Genomic DNA, 18461 nt, shown 5'->3' with positions numbered 1-18461 from the left:
CAACACCCGAGGTTTTCTCAGTCTTGTTATTCTTCTGTTACATAGAGTACTTTTTCCCAGAAGATCCTATATAAAGCTAATCTTTGTTTTAGAGATTTTTGCCAAAGCTATACTCAAAGGTCAGGACATAATGAACCCAGATAGTCCAAAGAGGCTGACTCTTTCTAGTTTGGGTTCAAACTGCCCCAACCTGTATGTGAGTACTTTAGCAGAAGGGGACTCAGGAAACAAGTCATCTGTAAAATACCAAGATTATAGTTCACTTTTGTTGAATGCAAATATTTAGCTTGGAGAGGATAAGTCTATTATCAGTCCAGTACTCTGTGCCACTCATCAGGGTTGACCTGGATGACTTCTGACATTCCTTCCAGTTTTAAAGCTTTATTCCATTTGGATTTTTCCCTAGAGTAACAGGAAGCATTTTTTGACGAATATATTTCCTGTTTATATTTCATTTGGCATTGAACAAAAGTATATATCTGTGGTTGCATCTTGTAGGGATTTTGTATGAGTTTAACATGTACATTAAGAATCTTTGTTGGAGGAAGACCTTTAAGGCTGCATTTTTAATCTGCCAAGTGGAAAGGATAATCAAATTGGCGTTCACTTCTTGGCTGTGCATTTAGTTTTCCAAACTTTGCCACACTGACTCAGCTGCTTTCTCAACCTGGAATATCCTTTAGTACCTGGAACCTTCATAATCTGGAACATCCCATGCCATGCCAGTCCTCTTTGTTGCATTGGTGAGTTCTTTCTGGGAGCCTCTTTTCTGATGACAAACCCAGACAGTCCATGCTTTATTTCTCTCCCTGTTGTTTCTGACTTTTTCTACTTGGCCACCATGACTCAGAAGACTACTTACTCTGGAACTTCCCTCAACATTTGGGGCCTTCTCCCTCTGGATATGCCTTTATTATGACAGATCCTTCCTCCCATTAGTGAACTCCTTTTTTAAAAAAAAAAAAAAATTTAAATTTAAGGCAATGGGGTTAAGTGGCTTGCCCAAGATGACACAGCTAGGCCATTATTAGGTATCTGAGGTTGCATTTAAATTCAGGTCCTCCAGACCTCCCTGGCCAGTGCTCTATGCACTGCACCACCCAGCTGCCCCTAGTGAGTTTCTAAGGCAACCTTTTTTTTTTCCAAGGCAAAGGGGGTTAAGTGGCTTGCCCAAGGCCACACAGCTAGGTAATTATTAAGTGTCTGAGACTGGATTTGAACCCAGGTACTCCTGCCTCCAGGGCCATGTGCTTTATCCACTGAGCCACCTAGCCGCCCCCCTAAAGCAACCTTTTTGACAATAGTCATTGACTGACAATGTTTTATCTCCTTCCCTGTTGTACCTTTTATGTGTTGTCTTTCCTCATTAAAATATAAGTTCCTTAGGGCAAGAACTTTTTTTTTGTATAAATATATCTATAGCTATATATAGCTATAGATATATATAGTCAAAGTATAAGATTCTCAAATCTATAATCCTGATAAAAAGATTAATTTCTTTAGAGAGTACTCAATCTTCATATCAATAAGTAAGAAAATAATACTCCTAGGAATCTTACCCTATGCTAATTACAAACTCAGGGAGACAATGGTCAAGATGCTGGGAGATTTGCCCTGCTAGGAAGAGACAACTAGAGATCCCAGAGTATTGTACAAGTATGAAAATCTTTGAGGAGCAGTTTGGGCAATTTAAAATTGTGCAACTTTCATGGTCATACCACAAATGAGGTTAATGATTTTCCCTATTCTTTATTTTTGTATAACAGTCCAATTCTTTCCCAGTTCAGGGTGATTATTTTCATAATGGTTTCCATCTTAAGGTTTAGAGATAAGATCTTAGCAAATAAAACTTTTAAAATGTCCACTCTATGTTTTCTGTCATTTTACAGTTTTAGGGTTTAACTATATATGTGTATATGTATATATATGTGTAAATGTATATACAGCCATAGTCAGAAACACTGTAATTTGCCTCAAACATAGTGATTTTGGTGTTCTTCAATAAAGGACAAGAACCATTGAAATATACATACATATATATATATATATATATATATATATATACATATATATCCAACACTTAGCTTACTTAATAAATGCTTAATAAAAGCTTATTGCCTGTCTGCTTACTCCACATACAATCAGGATATTAGGGTCTTTTATTTTCCATACTTTTCAGTCAACTATGTGACTAAGAAGATGTAGAGTGTTATTGAGAATTGTCTGAGAAAGACTGTTGGCTCCCTTATATTTCTGCCAGATATTCCCTTGAAAAGATTTTGTAGAGATGAGAAAATAGACATAAGAATCAGTAATTACTGATGTCTTCTCACCACTTAAAGTCTTCTATTACCTTTGCCAATTTTTAAGAATCTTTTTTTCTTTGAGATATATTGAAAACTCAATCTCTTACTACCTTTAAAATACCGTCACCCATGGATTTCATCTTGGTGTATTTGGTTGAATGAATGAATGAAAAAAAATATTTCTTAAATACTTAAATATTTCAAGGATTGGGTAAGTGCTAGGGTACAAATAGAAAAAGATGAGACTTTCTCTGCTCTTGAGGAGTTTGCAATCTAGTTGAGGGAGACAAAAATATAAGTTTAGCTGCAGGGCAGATGGGAAGACTGAGAATTCCTGAATAAGGTGATGGAATAGGTGGTAAGGCTTAATGGCCCTTGGTATAAGATGACTTATGGGTGGAAAAGGTAAGGTCTAGTGAGGTCATCTATCTCATTGAAAGAAATGGAATTGTTGGCTTCCATATTTTTTCAGACTCTGTAAGTAGCCAAGCATCTGGAACAAAGGAGAAAGACCTTAGTAGCAACAGATTATCTCATTCACTTGGCCATCCCAGAGGGGTCCTGGAACCTGGAATAGCCCAGGCTGAGAGAGAGAGAGGGCTTTTTGCTATTTCGTGAGATGTTTCATGAACTCTTTTGCCATTTCCCTGTATAATGTTTTCCAAATGAGCTTTAATTCTAACCTCCTGTTAATCTTGGCTTTCATGCCTCTCATTTGGCAAAGAGAGCAAATTTTTGTTGGTTTCTTCCTTGGCGCCATTATCTCTTATCCCTTAGCTTTTGTTAGGAAATGGTGATGATCAGAGTCAATATATTTACTTTTATCCATTTCCCATTTTTCAGAGCCAGCAGCTTATTTAACTAGGTTAGTTTGGAACTGTTGTAATTGCATGTAGTATCTTTTGCACATTCTTGTCATTTTTTCAAATTGAATGTTAATTTTGACCTTCCCTCTATAGTCACCAATCTGACTGCACACTGACCACTAATATTGAATAATTGCCTGACTGGTAACATGTTTTCTGTCTGTTAAAATCTAATTGATTTCATTTTTTTAAAAAAAATGATATTGTTCAAAATTCATTACATCCAGCCTCTTATGACTTTTTAGAGAAAAGATTTGGACAAATTGTGGTAAGTCAATGAAATATTATTGAGCCAAAAGTCTAATGTGAAGAATTTGGGGAAACTTGGGAAGATTTGTGTGAACTGATAGAGATACATGATAAAGTCATCTCTTTTCGGAAAAAACCTATGAACCATCCTTCCATTGAGTTGTGGCTTCTCTCTTGAGCTCTAGCCCATTTGACCAATTATCTTTTGAACTGTATTTCCTGTAAGCATGTCAAAAACATCAGGTCAAAAATAAAATGTTATCTTCCTCACCCTCTCCACTCTACAAGTTCTCCCTGCTTCTGAAATTCTTTATTAGCATGGTTCCTGGCAATAGACATTAATTAATAACTTGAGTTATTGTTGAGTTATTGACTGATTACTATTGAGGGTACCACCAAACTCTCTGTCATTGAGGCTTATCACCTCATTTTCAACTTGACTCTTTACATAAACTCACTCCACTGGTCTAATCTGTTGCCAAATTTTATTATTATTATTTTTACCCTCCCAAAGAAAAGAAATCTCTTTTCACTTTTCCTTTCTCTCCACTCAGACAAGCACCATCTTAGTTCAGGCCCCAGAATACTCATTCTTCTTTCTTGGAACATTCCCAACACTCCAGTCCTTTCTACCTTTACACCAATAATCTTCTTGTCTTAAGGTTACCTCCATGCCTGTGGCCCTTCATCTGTTGGTGACTTCCTGCAATATTGCATGAAGTGCCCAAGACATCAATGCTAACTTCTTTATTGGATCCATTTCTAACGCTTTGGATTTTTCCATCTCCCTAATTTCCAGCTTCCTTTCATGTGTTATCTTTCCCATTAAAGTGTAAGCTTCTGGAGGGCAATATGGTAGGATACTGGTAAATGTTTAACAACTGACTTCTTTTTTTAATGTATCTTCAATATATTTTGAAGTTTATTTGGGGGATAATAATACCTGTTGGATCTCCTTCACAGTGTTGTTCTGAGGCTCATATAAAATCATATATTTCTAGAGCTGAAAATATGCTGAAAATATATTTCTTATACTCTAATACTATTCCCTCATTTTACAAATAAGGAAACTAAGGCCCAGGAAGGTTGTGATTTTCTTACTATCACACAAGTGGTAAATTTGTAAGTAATAACAGCGGGATTTGCATTAATTATTAGAGAAATGCAAATTAAAGCTTCTCTGAGGTACCACCTCACACCTCTCAGACTGGCCAATATGACCAGAAAGGATAATGATCATTGTTGGAAGGGTTGTGGGAAATCTGGGACACTATTACACTGTTGGTGGAGCTGTGAACTCATCCAACCTTTCTGCAGAGAAATTTGGAACTATGCCCAAAGGGCAACAAAAATGAGCATAACCTTTGACCCAGCAATACCACTACTAGGTCTATACCCTGAAGAGATGATGAAAAAGGGTAAAAACATCACTTGTACAAAAATATTCATAGCAGCCCTGTTTGTGGTGGCAAAGAATTGGAAATCAAGTAAATGTCCTTCAGTTGGGGAATAGCTTAGCAAACTATGGCATATGTTTGTCATGGAACACTATTGTTCTATTAGAAACCAGGAAGGTTGGGAATTCAGATAAGCAGAACCAGAAAAACACTGTACACCCTAACAGCAACATGGGGGTGATGTTCAACCTTGATGGACTTGCTCGTTCCATGAGCACAACAATCAGGGACAATTTTGGGCTGTCTACAATGGAGAATACCATCCGTATCTAGATAAAGAGCCATGGAGTTTGAACAAAGTTCAAGGACCATTCCCTTTAATTTAGGGGAAAAAAAAGATATTGTCTGATCTTGTTATCTTTTAGACTTTTTGTTTCTTCCTTAAGGATATTTCTCTCTCATCACACTCAATTTGGATCAATGTACAACATGGAAACAAAGTAAAGACTGACAGATTGGGGGGAAAATTGTAAAACTCAAATAAAATCTTTAATAAAAAAATAAATAAAATGAAATAAAATTTTATTATAAAAAAATAACAGTAGGATTTGTACACAGGTCCTCTAATTTCAGTTAGTATTCTTGTTTGTTTGTTTGTTTTACCTGAAAAAATAGTACCTTTTCTACAGCATATAACTGAGAAATTAAATGATCTCCTCAGGATCATACAGTCCTTTGTTCAGTCAGGACTTTTTTCTAACTCTCAAGTTAACTCCTCTACCCATTATTCCTAGATGCCTCTAAGGACCAACCTATTGGTGACACACCTCTCCATCCTTAGCTAGGAATATTCTCATATAAAGAGAACTGGCTTGCAACCTACTGGAAACTTTTGGATTTAGGAGGTCCTGTTAAGAGTTTATGTTCTGGGGAGGGCTATGTGGCATAGTGGATAAAGCACCGGCCTTGGAGTCAGGAGTACTTGGGTTCAAATCTGGTCTCAGACACTTAATAATTACCTAGTTGTGTGACCTTGGGCAAGCCACTTAACCCTGTTTGCCTTGCAAAAACCAAAAGAAAAAAAAAGAGTTTATGTTCCACTAACATAGTCTTGGAAAAAGTAGGGTCACAAACTCATACCTCACTGAGGTGAGGCATCAGTAGAGCATTTTGTGAAAGTCGTCATCTTGATAGCTTCTAATGTGGTTTGCATGACTTCGCATATTTGTTTAATTGAGAAGAATGTTAGAGAAAAGAGATGTTATTCATTGAAAAAAATTAATTTAAATTTTAAAATAAAAATAATAGTCTCCTATATATGGCAGTTTGATGTATTGGCTAGAGTTTCAGTCTTAAAGCCAGAAAGCCCTGGATTCCAGGCTTATTTCAGATAGCAGCCATTAGAGAACACTGGGATTGGAGTAAGGAACACCAGAGTTCAAGTTTGACCTCAGACACAAGCTTTAGAACCCTTAGTAAATAACATTACTCCTATCTACTTTAGCTCCCTCATCTGTAAAATAGAGATAATAATAGAATTAATCTCCCAGGATTGTTATGAGGAGTAAGTAAATAATATCTGTAAAATGTTTGGCACATAGAGGTACTTAATAAACATTTGTGCATTGTACACATGTGAACTTGGACAAATTTCAATGTCCTAAGCAATTTTCTAAGAATCGAAAATATAGACAAATTTTTAATGTGCAGAGTTTCCACACTGGAAGTCTCCTTCAATGAAGTGATCGAAGCTCCAGAATACACATGTGCACATACACACATATACTCCCCCTTATATTGGTCTAGTTTTTTTTAGACAAGAAATTACTTTATTTGCATTTTATTACAGGAAACAATATTTACAAAGTGCTTAACGGGGTATCTGAAACATCTTATACCCTTAATCAGTGATTGGTCCTTTCTCAAACTTTGCCGCCCTTCTCAGCCCTAAAAGGTAGGTAAGGAAGTCAGGGGATGTGATCTCTATTTTATAGGTGAGGAAAGACCCAGAGAAGTTGTATGATTAAGATCCCACAACTGATCAGTGACAAAACCATGATGAGAATTCTGGCTTTCTCACCTCAAGTCATATTCTTTCCCTCATACCCTGCTGCCCCAGGGACCTGGCTGGGATCTGGCTCCCAGATCTGAGGTCTGATGAGCCCTTCCCAGTCTTCCTGACATTTCTAAGATCTGGCTTCACTTCATCCCCCACTCCCATATGGAAGACTGAATCCCTCCTTCAGCTCCCACAATCTCCTCTGGTTTCTCTTTCTTTGCCTTCCCTATGCCCACAGGGTAGAGGTAGCTATTCTTGGAGAGACTCAGATCCAGGACTATGCAGGAGCTAGCTTGAATTAGCCCTAGAAAGCCAATTGTTAAATTTTCAGTGTGAGTAATCACATTTTGGAAACTAGTAAATGCTACAAACCAGGACTTGGTTTATTATTTTCTTGACTTTCTAGACTTAATAAAGCAATGGAGAAAATGTTAGTGCAGATTGAATTTAAATGTATTTTAAGACTACTTTAAGTTTTGGGAGAGCTAGTTGTTATACATTTACCGACACATTCTTTGTCAGATTCCATCTGACTCTTGAGACTTTCCACATTTTGGGTAGGCAAAGATATCTAGAAGATGGGGATCTGGAGGTACAACAGGCAACAAAGTCTCTCTGAAAATCATCAAAGAAAGCTGATTCCCCAAACCTAACAAGTAAAAAGGAGTACAGAAGAGTAGAAAATGGAGTCAGGGTTAGAGGACCTGGGTTTGAATCATAGATACATAGATGGATGATGGATAGTTGAATGGATGGATGGATGGATTGATGATAGATAGATAGATAGATAGATAGATAGATAGATAGATAGATGATAGATAGATGGATAGATAGATAGATAGATAGATAGATAGATAGATAGATAGATGGGTAAATGGTTGGGTATGTGGAAGGGTGGGTAGGTAGACAGGAAGATGGATGGATGGATAGATAGATAGGAAGATAGAAAGTAAATAGAAGAGTAGATGAACAAGTAGATAGCAGTTAGATAGACAAAGTATTAAACACTAAGTATCTGGTACTATGCTATGTGTCAGAGATGAAAATACAAGCATGTAAAATAGTACCTTTCCTCAAGAATCTTCCATTCTAATGGAAGACAACACTGTATACAGAGGTGCTGGAAATGGAAAGGTAAGAGAAGAAGGAAAGAAAGATGTCTTCACACTGGGGCAATGTGGCAGCCAAGGAAGGGAGGAGAGTACCCAAACAAGTGAGGCAAAATATGACTGGTGCCCTTCTTAAAACCCAGAGAGAAAGATATCAGTCTGGAGAAGACATTTCACAGAGTAGGTATAGTAAGCAAGAAGGCTGAATTCTGACTCTTTTATTACTTATAAACCCCCTAATCATTTAAACTGACAGGGTCTCAGTTTCCTTATCTGTAAAAGAAGGGGATAAATTTGAGAATATCCCAGATCTCTTCTAGCTATTAATCCTTTAGGGATGTTAGAAGAATTAAAGCTTAGTCTAATCCTGCCTGCAGAGCCATAGCAATAATTCTGCTCTCCTTGCTTCTCTTCCCACTCCAAGGTACTCACCCTGATAGCCTCTGGTATAACTGTGCTATAGTTTTGGGCAAAAAAAGCCACTTTTTTCCTTGCAAGGATATCACTCCCTTTAGGTATAGGTATATCTCTAGGAATTTCTGGGTATTTCTCCCTACCCTCAGGCTTCTTTCCCTGGCCCTATCCCTTCCCCCAGCACTAGAAACAACACACTTTCACTATACTAGGAGTTCAGTAATAGTTGATCCTACTTCCGAGACTTATTTCATGTGTGATTTGGGCAAGTCATATAAGTCTCTGGGCCTCAGTTTACTCATCTATAAAATGAGTTGATTGGGCTACATGCCCTGTAAGCTTTTTTTCAACTCTAAATCTATGATTCTATGAATCTGAGATGAAACTGTCAAAGAAGGCAAATTTAGACAAATCCATGAGAGCTCAGCTGGGCCTGAGCCCAAGCTGGGCCTGTACAGGCAGTCCTAACTTCTCAGTAGGGCAGCAAGTGCCCTTCCCACCCCCTACTGAGGTTTTTCCCAGACAAGCATAGCTGCCAGAGGAGAGACTTCTCTTGGCTTATTCCCCAATTCCCTATAATTGGCTCAGATAACATCACTATCCTCAACCTTCAAATGAGTTTTCTTTCTTTAGAAGAGCTCAGACCTCACCTGGTCCCCTAATGAGATCTCCCACATCTTGGGTGGGCCAAGGCACCCATTTTATCTCTGGGAAGTTGAGGCCTAAAAATAAAAGAAGAACTTTCTCCAGATCAAATATAGGAACAGGACCAAGAAGGTCTGGCATCCAGATTCCTGGCTTATGGGGTGACAGGATATGTTAAAGAAATTAAGCCCAAAGCACCTTAAGAATTTTCACAGTACTTTCCATTTCTATAAGTCCTTTCATACCTATTATATGACAACAACCCTGTGAGGTAAAACAGACAGATACTATAATACCTATTTTACAGCTGAATAAATGGAATCCATAGGGATTTGCTCAGTCATTCAGTGAGTAGTCAAAAGGTCCAGGTCTGCCAAGTCCTAGGTTCAGGTTTCTTCCACTATACCCCCACTCAATAGCCAATGATGCAAAAGAAAATGCTGCTCCAAGAAGGGGCAGAGAAGGGTTTTTCCCAAGAACACACACACCAAAGAATGTTAAAGTTCAGGACTCCTCATTGCCAGCCTCGGGGTCTCAGTTTTTGATTGTTGCATTGAAAGGCAATCAAAACTTAAGTAGGAAACATTATGGTCCAATTTAAGGAGCATCCAAGTGTGAAAATGAGAATAATAGGAGAAAAGCTGGAAAGTCAGGTAACACCAACAGATGAGAGCCTTGAATGCCAGACTGAAAACTTTTCATTTTTGTTCTTGAGGCAGCAAGGAAGCACTGAACATTTCTGAGTTGGTTGGTGAACTAGCATTTTTTAAGCAATTACTGTATGCTAAATACTATGATAGACCCTGACAATTTGAAAAAAAGGTAAAAATAGTCCCTGCCCTCAAAGAGCTCACATTCTAATAGGGAAAACAATGGATTGTTGTTTGTCCTTCATTCTCGAAGAAGACCATGACATCAGGAAAGCGATGCCATGACAAGCATATGAACTGGATTTGAGTGAGGGGCTGCTGTGCTAAGTCACCAGCTCACTTTTTCTTCTGGGAGTCTTCTGGGTCCAAAGGCCAGATATGAATAAGGATGACTGGAGATGGCTCCGGATGTGAGGGTTAAGTGACTTGTCCAAGGCCACACAGCTAGTAAATGTCAAGTGTCTCAGGTCCTCTTGATTCCAGGATCGGCTTAGGGAAACAATGGGTAAATAACAAATACAAGATACATACAGAGTAGATGAAGGCAATCTCCAAGAGAAGGCACTAGCAGCTGAAAGGAATGGGAAAGTCTTCCTGCAGGGTGGGTGGCACTTGAGCTGAGTCTTGAAGGCAGTTTGATGAGGGAAGGGGAATGATTATTATGAGTGACCTGTTTGTGCATTTCTGGAGTGGAGGGATCCTCAGTGATACCCACCAGAGTCCCCCCCTATACCATCCCTCACATCTGTTTGAAGACCTCCAAGGATAGGGAACTCACTAGAATCAGAACATTAAAGCTAGAACATTTCATTTTGGGCCGACTCTGTTGGGAAAATTTCCCTTATATTAATCAGAAATCTGACCTCTGAAACTTTTTCCCATCCTTCCTAGATATGCCCTCCAGGGATAAAAAGAACAAGTCTGAACTCTCTTCTCTGACAGCTTTTCAGATACCTAAAAGCTAAATCACAAAATGTCAGAACTGAAGGGAGCCTTAGATCGCTTCATCCAATTCTCTAATTCTACTAGATGATGAAACTAAAGGGAAGAAGGAGAAATGATTTGTCTAGGGCCACACACAGGAAGCTTTCCAGTCTAAGGTTCCCTCCATGAAATCATTCTACCACTCTCTACACCATGATCCTGAGAGTGAGGGAGTGGGGAGGAAAAGGAGAGCTTTTCTCTTCTCTAGGTAAAACATTCACTCTCCTTTAATTGAGCCTACTATGGCACAAGTTCCAGGAACCATCTTAGCTATATCTCTAAGACTGATGAGGAAACTGAGGCCCTGGGTGGGTGGGGGAGAGTGGGAGAGGGAATGACATCTCATTCAGGAGACAGTGGCATAGCTGAGTTTAGATGATTCCCAGTTACTCTTTCTACCATGCCATGCTCCCTCTATAATGGGGGGGGGGGTGATTGAAAGAGAAACAAAGTCATAGATTTGGGCATTGACTAGGGACAGAACTTTCTGCATCTCCCTTCCTAGCCAGTTTTGGCTCTAGCTGCTCTCTTCTTCTCCAATACCCAGGGTATGTGTGGGGGCAACAGGTTCAGAGGGCAAGGGGAAATCCCAACCTCTCAACCCCAGATAGCAGAAACTAAGGAGTCGACTCCTTTAATAACAGAGCTGAGAGGAGGAGTGGGAAAGGAGGAGGGAGAGAGAAAAAGGAGGGAGGGAGACTCCCTGCTCCCTCCAGGCCTAACCTAATCACCACGGCTCTGCATTATTACCCTGCCTAACGCAGCATGCTTTTAAATAAAATATGCAAAGATTTCTCTCTCAAATTATTTCCCCAGGGCCCAGCCCGCCATCTCCACTGCATGTGCATGTTAATCTGAAAAATGCAAATGGCACCCCCCCATCTGCTGGGCTCTGGACATTTATTCCCCTTTTTTCCTAGGGATCCCCCCATTTCTCCCCCCCCAGAAAGCACTAAGCTGCTCTCCGACTCCCCTTTAACTTCCTTCTCTCTAGATCACTTAAATCTATAACTGGAGTATTATTCTAGCTTGTGATCCCAAGTCTAAGCTTTTCCCCATCTCTGCCCCTCACTTTCTCAGGTTCAAAGATCAATGCACTGAAATCTGAATGTGCCTGACCACTTGGGGAGAACCCTGGTTCCCACTAATTTGTCCAGCCTCACCTCTGGAGAACCAAATCAGTAAATACCACTTCTTTCCTTCCCTGTTCTAATATCTTCCTTTCTCTTGCCTCTTTTGTTCCCTCTTCCTACTTTTTCAGACCCCCTACTACTTCACCTTCTTTCCCTTCCCTCTAGAAATACATTGATAGGTTACCTATGATAATTATCCCTTTTCTCAGAAAATGTCAGTAGCCTCCCTAATTTCAGACTCTCTGCCTGACTGGCAATCAAGGCCCTCTACAGTGGGGTGCCACTGACCTTTATAGCCTTCTGTCACGTGCTTCCCCTTTCTACATTTGGGGGAAGTCCTTAGAGACTTCTCTGTATTTATCCCTGGTCCATCATATTCAAATTCTGAATACCCTTCAAATCAGTCAATTGAAGGGTCAACTGACAGAGGAGAAAGTGAGGCTGGTGTTTTAGCAAAACCCATCCTCCCTTAAATCCAATTCACTTGCAAGTCATGGCATCACCTCCCTAATATCATGGTCTTTTAAAAGGACAAACAGCCTAAGTGCTGAGCACTGTGTAAAGCACGGAGAATCCAAAGGAAAAGATAAAATGGTCCCTATGCTGAAGGAGTTGTTATTTCGATGGGATTACCCAGGGTTTTCTATTTTGTCTTGACTCCCTATTGAGCTAAACTTCCTTTAGAATGAAGGCTATACATTATTCATCTTTATCTCCCCTAGGACCTAGGACAGTGGTCTATTTAATAAATGTTTGCTGAATTGAACTTTTTAATAGTAGCAAAAATATCAATGAGATTTTTTTATTGTATTTGTTTGATAATCATAAGTGTCTGTTTAGTGAGACTGTTATTGCTTTTTCTTTACATCTCCAGAGTTTACCTAACACATAGAAACAAATCAGAACTTTATAAATCCTTGTTGATTAAATGAATTTGTTAAATAATCATACTACTGATCATTGAATTAATGATTGGTATCTGTGTGACAATTATTTTGGCAAGTATTGGGGCATCCATCATTTCATCTGATCTTCACAATACAGAGGAAGCCAGAACAGGGATTATCATTCCCATTATACAGATTAGAAGACTAAAACCCAGAGGTAGGAATTAAGTGACTCAGTAAGGGTGAGAGAAAGAAGAGTGGTGAATACTTGTCAGGAGGACTACTGAGGCAATTAGCTTTCAAACTGATAATGCTATTGTATTATTTTTTTTTAGGTTTTTGCAAGGCAAATGGGGTTAAGTGGATTGCCCAAGGCCACACAGCTAGGTAATTATTAAGTGTCTGAGATCAGATTTGAACCCAGGTACTCCTGACTCCAAGGCCGGTGCTTTATCCACTACGCCACCTAGCCATCCCCAATAATGCTATTTTAAAGGTCTAATGCCTTTCTTTGGCACTTGGAGAAGATATGGAGAACCTACCATAATTCACCATATAACTACTATTCACTTCTGATGACTTATGACACAAATAAAAGTGTTTAAAGGAATCTAGGAAAACATTGCTAAATATAGTTATGAAGTTTGAGGCAAGAAACTAAAGGACTTAGGAGGTGTTTTCATCATGTCAAAGGAATGTTTTCAGAAGACAAAAGCAGATTTGGGAAGTAAACAACTGGTATCTAACTATGATGTTTGTATTTCTAGACCTATTTCAAAAGACTCCTGGCTAGGTATAAGCTCACCTAACACAGGCTGGTAGGAATGCATTTGCCTCGAGTCTTTCAAAACTAATCAAAAGAACTTTAAATTTAAAAAAAAAAAGAAGAAAAAGGAAATTCTCTTTTCCCATTTTTTAAATCTCTTTGGGATATAGCCCTAGTAGTGGTATCATTGGATCAAAGGGTATGTATAGTTTTATTGTCTTTTGGGCAGTTACAAATTTCTCTTTAGAATGATTGGATCAGTCATTTCACAACTCCACTAACAGCGAGGAAATGAGCATTATATGCTCCTAAACAGTCACTTATCAATGCTCAGGACATCTCTATAAAAAAATAGAAGCTGCAAAGAAGATGCGCCCCCTGCAGGGCTAGATTCATCCTCATCAACATCAATGTTTCCTTGGAACAAAGAAATTCTCATTCCATATGTACACAAAACCCCCTATCTTTCTATTTATCTTTTTGACTATAAATATATCCCTCAATTTATTTACATATTCATCTTTCTATCTCATATTGGAGACTTTGGAAAGTAGCTACAATATAATTAGAAGAATAGGGATAGATAAGTCTAGAAACAAAAACTACCCAAAAAGCCAACAATAAAACACATGGTCTCAGATATTTATACACAGATGAACAAAATACAAGTAATAGCAAATTGAATTAGAGATTCTATTCTAAGCTGGCAAATTAGACATCATCAGTGTCACTGATACTTGAAATAATTCATATAATATGGCTCTGGAAGGATACACTTTATTCAAAAGAAACAGAATAGATTTTCTTTTAAAAGTTGGTATTGAGGCAAAGTTGCATCAAATATTAAGAAGCAAATCCAAGAATCAGATGAGGAAAAATATGGTAAAAAAACTAACACACCCCCATGAAAAAAAATTTGTCTATATTAGGTACCCTACCCCTCACCCTTCTTAGACATTCTCAGTCACTACTCCTGGTGACCAAAGGTCAGGATGACTACTTGAAGATTTTCTCCATTAGCTATGTATACCTCATGGCTGAATTGAGTCTTCTTTTATGGTATACTCCAAATGTGTGTGTGTGTGTGTGTGTGTGTGTGTGTGTGTGTGTGTGTGTGTGTGTGAGAGAGAGAGAGAGAGAGAGAGAGAGAGAGAGAGAGAGACAGAGACAGAGACAGAGAGACAGAGAGACAGAGAGAGATTGTCAAACTATTATTTCTTGATGACACTTAACTCCTCCTCCTCCTACCCTGGCAGATTGGAACCTGGTTATTTTGAGCTTCTAAATCCTGTTTAAATCCTTCTCTTAATGCATACAGTGTTTCTCTTATGTTTATCATTGCTTTTTTGTGTCAAAATAAAATAATCTGCCTATATTCAATTTATATTTAATTGAATGCCTTTTTAAAAACTTTTATCCCATCTTTAGGAAAATCTTAAGACAAAAGACAAAAATATCATTATCGTAATTGGTGATTTTTCTTTGTAGACTGGGGTAGGGTAAAGAGTCAACAAAGTAATTGGGAATCTACTTTACTTACTGAGAGATGAGGAAACCCCCAGAGCAATGAACCCTAGCAAACTGTGAGTAGGTAGAGGGCAACAATTGACATGTCATCAACCCCTTTGGTCTCAGTCAAGTGGTGACCAGCTATGAACTGTGCTAAATTGGTAATAATCAACAGAGTCAGGAACAGAAGTGATATGACCATAATTTTTATTTGAAAATTGGGTATATTTGGAAATGACCATGATATAAAACCAAACAATATCAACAAAAATTTAAAGGAAAATATATAGAGAGGATGGAAGTGAGGAAAGCTAATGTAGAATGACTGCAAAATTATGGTAGCTTCCTGTAATAATAGCGGCTTTGGTGGTACAGCTCAGAGACAGCTGAGGTTGGTAAGAAATCTAAAAACAAGAAAAGTACTTTTTAAACTATATTTTAAAAAAAAGAAACAACATGATGTGATAGCCTAGAGAGTAGACCTGAGAACAGGATGACCTACCTCTCACAAGTATTATATGCCCATAGACCAGTCACTTATCAATGCTCAGGACATCTCTTTAAAAAATAAAAGCTGTGAAGATGCTCCCCTGCAGGGCTAGAGGGCTATCCTCTCCCAGGAGCTCCCTATGCTAATGAAATCTCAGGTTGGGACCCTATACCTGTCTGGAAAAGAAGAGAATCCAAAGAGAAGTGTGTTAGTTGACCTAGAGGAAGGGGGCAATTACCTACCTTCCAGGGAAAGTCTAGTGGCTCCATTCCAATTTTTACTTATGTTTTCTCTACCAAGGAGAATAGTCTTTGAACTGAAAAAGACACAATATATACGATACAATGAAATATTTCACACCATTCTACAATACAACGCAGCAAAGCCTTTATTAAGCACTACTGACAAACTTGATCGAATGAGAAAATTTTTGTAAGTCACTTAGCACAAGTTACCTACACAGAATGATTGTTAGATGAATAAATGCCTTTGCCTATCCCTTCCCTTACTGCATTCAAAGCAAGGATAGTCCCTGGGGAGAAAAAGACAAACAATGAACAACATATAACACTTCCCATGTTCAAGGAATTTATATTCCTTTGACATAATACAATATGTAAAAAAGACAAGTATATACATGAGGAGTTTAGAAGGGAGAGGGCAGTAACAACTAGACAAACCAAAAAAAGATTTCTCTTCTCCTCCTATTCCTCTTTCTTTTACTTCTCCTCTTTCTTCTTCCTCTTTCTTCTTCCTTCTTCTTTTCTTTTTCTTCTCCTTCTCACTCTCCCTCTTTTTCTTTCTGTCTCTGTCTCTGTCTCTCTTTCCAGTTTCCCTACATCACAGTTTCAACAAGACATTCTTCTTGATTTCTCAGATCTTCCAGTCTAAAACAGATAGGTTCATAGATAACTAAGAAACAAGGAGGAATATGACAAGTTCAATAAGAGATTGGAATTTGGAGAATGAAGTGACTATTTCTAATAAGTGGAGATTAGAAAAAGCCTCACCAAGGAGATGGTATTTGACTTGGATCTTGAAGCATTGATAGTAAAGGAGAAAGTAGAATTGAGAGGAAAGGAGAATCCTAGGTGGAAAAAAATAAATTGAAAAGATTCAGAACAACAATAAAAGCTATTTTGGTAACAAGGGTAGCCAAGACACCAACTCAGAATAATTTCAAAATACCTATAAACAGAGTATTAAAGAAAGACACAGTCTAACTAGAGAATTAGAAATTAGAGTAGAATTCCTAAAAAGAGGGTTTTTTTTAAATAAAGAATTTTAAAAGTTTTATCAATGAAATGAAATCTGTAGAGGAAAAATTGAATTAAAAATGAGAGTTGTAGAAGAAGAAAATAACAGCATGACCTAAGAGATACAAAACCTTTCCCAAGCAATAGACTCACTGAAAATTAGAATAGACCAATTAGAAGGCAATGACTTTATTAGACAAGAAATACTAAAAACCAAGGCAAGTCTGAAAAAAATAACATGGAGGTCATCTTATAGCTAAATGAATTAACTTGAAAAGCATATTGAGAAGAAGAAATTTAAAAATTATTGAACTACCTGAATTCCATAATCAAAAAAAGAACTTTGACATAGTTTTTAAAAATCTTTTTAAAAAACTGCCCAGATTTCTTAGAACTAGAGGGAAAAGTGGAACTAGAAAGAATCCACTGATTATCTCCTGCAAGAAACCACAAAAACCACATTTTAGCCTAAAACCAGAACTTCCAGGTCAAAGAACAAAAATAGTGCAAGCATCCAGGAGACAGAATTCAAGCAATTCATGGTAAGGTTTTATTTATTTATTTGCTTGTTTTTTTATCTGACATATTTAATAAACATTGGTAGGAAATAGTGTTTTGAATTTAAAATAAAGTTATTCTTTCCAATAACAGAAAAGAATCCTGCTGACCAAGGTAGATATTGTCAGATGCAGTTAATTTTATACCTTTATAGATTTTAGTTATATAGATGATCTGTCTTTTTTAATGAAATCATTATTTGTTTGTTTTAAACTTTTTTTTTAAAAAAATGAGTTCAGAATTATCTTTTTACTGCCTGCCCCTCCTCCACACATTTAGAAGACAAGAAATATGAATCAATTATACATTGTGAAATTATGCCAAACATATTTTTATATTAGCCATGTTAAAAAGCAGGAAAAATAAAGTGGAAATATTATGCTTCAATCTGTGGTTAGACTCCATTCGTTCTTTCTCTGGAGATGGATAGTAATTTTCATCATAGGTCCTTTGGAGTTGTCTTGTGTCATGGCACTGATCAGAATAGCTGTCACTCACAATTGTTAACAAAATTGTTATTACTGTATACACAATTCTCTTAGTTCGGTTCATTCCACTTTGCATTTCATACAAGTTTTCCCAGGTTTTTCCGAAGCTATCATAATTATCATTATTACTAGGATTTTGCAAGACAAATGGGGTTAAATGGCTTGCCCAAGGCCACACAGCTAGGTAATTATTAAATGTCTGAGGCTGGATTTGAACTCAGGTACTCCTGACTCCAGGGCCGGTGCTCTATTCACTGCACCACCTAGCTGCCCCTATTATTTTGTTTTTGCAAGGCAATGGGGTTAAGTAACTTGCCCAAAGTCACACAACTAGGTAATTATTAAGTGCCTGAGGCTGGATTTGAACTCATGTCCTCCTGATTCTAGGGTAGGTGCTCTATCCCCTCTCATTATTTCTTAGAGCAAAATAATATTACATCACAATCATATACTACCACTTATTCAACCATTCTCTCAATTGATGGGCATCCCCTCAGTTTCCAATTCTTTGCTGCTACAAAAAAAAGCTGCTATAAATATTTTTGCACATATAGGTCTTTTCTCCTTTTTCTTTGATCTCTTTGATATGTAGACCTAACTGTAGTAGTGCTGAATCAAAGATAAGCCCAGTTTTATAGCCTTTTGAGCATAGTTTCAAACTGCTATACAGAATGGTTAGACCAGTTCACAATTCC

Source organism: Macrotis lagotis, chromosome 1 (assembly GCF_037893015.1).
Source record: "Macrotis lagotis isolate mMagLag1 chromosome 1, bilby.v1.9.chrom.fasta, whole genome shotgun sequence".
In the NCBI taxonomy this organism is placed as follows: domain Eukaryota; kingdom Metazoa; phylum Chordata; class Mammalia; order Peramelemorphia; family Peramelidae; genus Macrotis; species Macrotis lagotis.
The sequence above is the reverse complement of the archived record's forward strand: the minus strand, read 5'-3'. Positions refer to the sequence as shown.